Source organism: Nicotiana attenuata, chromosome 11 (genome assembly GCF_001879085.1).
Source record: "Nicotiana attenuata strain UT chromosome 11, NIATTr2, whole genome shotgun sequence".
Taxonomy (NCBI): Eukaryota; Viridiplantae; Streptophyta; class Magnoliopsida; order Solanales; family Solanaceae; genus Nicotiana; species Nicotiana attenuata.
In genome coordinates, this window is record NC_031999.1 from 13006708 (window position 1) to 13009628 (window position 2921).

The following is a 2921-nucleotide window of genomic DNA, read 5'->3' on the forward strand; positions in this document are numbered from 1 at the left end:
CTCAGCCCATTTCTATCCCGCCATATCGTATGGCCCTGCCGGAGTTGAAAGAGCTAAAGGAACAGTTGCAGGATTTGCTTGAGAAGGGTTTCATTAGACCTGCTTTTGTTATCATGATACGACTTCTTTTTCTTCTGTTATGCTCTGTTTTCTTCTGTTATGCTATGTTTTCTGTTATTAAAAGTGCTCTTTATGCTCTGTTTTTTGTTTTCTTCTGTGAATTAATTGTTATTTTTTTTGGTTGTTGATTGTAGTAAATTTAAGAATTGAATCTATTATTTGCTTAATATGTTATTTTTAATGAGTTCTTAGCCATTTATCTATGCCTATTTTTTTTATTTATGTATTAAATTGCGCTTCACAGCAAAAAAGCGCGCGCTTCGCTTCTTGCTTCTTGCTTCTGTGAAGCGAGGCCTCGTCGCTTTTTTGCGCTTAACGCTTTCCAAAACACTGATCCATAGTGACCCAGACTGCATCGAACTTCCTTTGAGTCCGTGGGAGTCAAACAACGAAATCCATAGTGATACACTCCCACTTCCACTCAGGAATCTCTTTCTTCTTAAGTAAACCACCAATTCTCTGATGCTCATACTTGCTGACAATTTAGACACCGAGCTACATATGCAACTATATCCTTCTTCATCCTCCTCCATCAATGCTTCCGCAAGTCTTGATACATCTTTGCGGTTGCCGAATGAATAGAATACGGGGAACTGTGGGCCTCCTCTAGAATCAACTCACGAAGTCCATCCATATTAGGTACACAAACACGACCCTGCATCCTCAAAACTCCATCATCCCCAACCGTAACCTGTTTGGATCACCGTGTCGCACTGTGTCCCTAAGGACAAGCAAATGAGGTCATGATACTGCCGCCCCTGATGCGCTCAAATAATGAAGACCGAGCGACCGTACAAGCTAAACCACAACTAGGATCAGAAACATCCAACCTCACGAACTGATTGGCCAAGGCCTGAGCATCTAATGCAAGCGGTCTCTCATAGACTGGAATGTACGCAAGGCTGCCCATACTCACTGACTTTCTACTCAAAGCATCGGCCACCATGTTGGCCTTCCCAAGATGATACAAGATGGTGATATCATAGTCTTTCAATAGCCCCAACCACCTCCGCTGCCTCAAGTTGAGCTCCTTTTGTTTGAACAAGTACTGCAAACTCTGATGATCTGTGAACACCTCACATGACACGCCATAAAGGTAGTGCCTCCAAATCTTCAATGCATGAACAATGGTTGCCAGCTCTAAGTCATGAACAGGGTAATTCTTCTCGTGAACCTCCAGGTGCCGTGATGCATATGCAATCACCCTGCCATCCTGCATCAACACTGCACCAAGTCTAATACAAGACGCGTCACAATATACTGTATAAAGCCCTGAACATATGGGCAACACCAACACCGGCGTCATAGTCAAAGCCGTCTTGAGCTTCTAAAAGCTCGCCTCACACTCGTCTGACCATCTGAACGGGGCACCCTTCTGGGTCAACCTGGTCAACAGGGCTGCTATCGATAAGAACCCCTCCACAAACCGACGATAATAACCCGCCAATCCCAAGAAACTCCAGATCTATAAAGCTGAATTGGGTCTAGGCCAGTTCTGAATTACCTCAATCTTCTTAGGATCCACTTGAATACCCTCTGTCGACACAACGTGCCCCAAGAAAGCGACTGAGCTCAACCAAAACTTGCATTTTGAAAACTTAGCATATAACTGGTTGTCTCTTAGAGTCTGAAGAACAATCCGAAGATGTTGCTCATGCTCCTCTCAACTGCAGGAGTGGATCAAGATATCATCAATAAACACAATCACAAAGGAATCCAAAATAGGGCTTAAACACCCAGTTCATCAGATCCATAAATGCTGTTGGGGCATTTGTCAGCCCTAATGACATCACTAGAAACTCATAATGCCCATACCGAGTCCGAAAAGCTGTCTTAGGGACATCGGATGCCCGAATCTTTAACTGATAGTAGTCAGACCTCAAATCGATCTTTGAAAACACCTTGGCACCCTGAAGCTGATCAAATAAGTAATCAATTCTTGGCAATGTATACTTTTTCTTGATGGTGACTTTGTTCAACTGCCGATAATCTATGCACATCCTCATTGATCCATCCTTCTTCTTCACAAATAACACGGGTGTACCCCAGGGCGAGACACTAGGTTTAATGAAGCCCTTCAATTCTTTCAACTCTGGCGGGGCCATACGATATGGAGGAATAAAATGGGCTGAGTGCCTGTTGCTCCCAAACGCACACGCAAGTATACGTGGTCGACAAGTAATATAATGATAAGTTGAGTGTCGAACCCACAGAGACTTGTGAAACTACTCACGGAATTACTAAAATTGTTATTCAGTCTAGCTAAAATCAAAGTCCAATAATATGATTATATTATTCTACGATTCTAAATAATAACTAATTTATCAAGTAAAAAAGTTGATTGTTGTGTATTCAGTAGAGACAAGTATTCCAGGGTTGTGCCCTCACCAACAAACGAAAGAATGAGTAAAAATTGGTCCACACATTCAAATATACTTTTGAATATAATTTAAGGACATCACACAATTGAACAAAATTCACTCACTCTCACAAAGAATTCATATGCATCCCTTGGTCGTACCATAAGCTTGCCCGTAGTGTATATCTCCACTAATTTAAGCTAGCCAAATCTAGGATCAATTAGGACTTTTAGGTTGTAATGTAGGCTAAGGGACGGGTAGGATATATTTAGAAATAATGACTCACCCTCCTAAGCACTTTAATATACTACATTTACAATTCAAGCTCATATTCTTCTCAACCAACCCACTTGCCACATACAACATAGCCCTCTTTTCAATTAAGCACTTCTCTGTTTTTCACTAGCACAAATCAATAAGAATTGGAGGTGTTTATTTTTC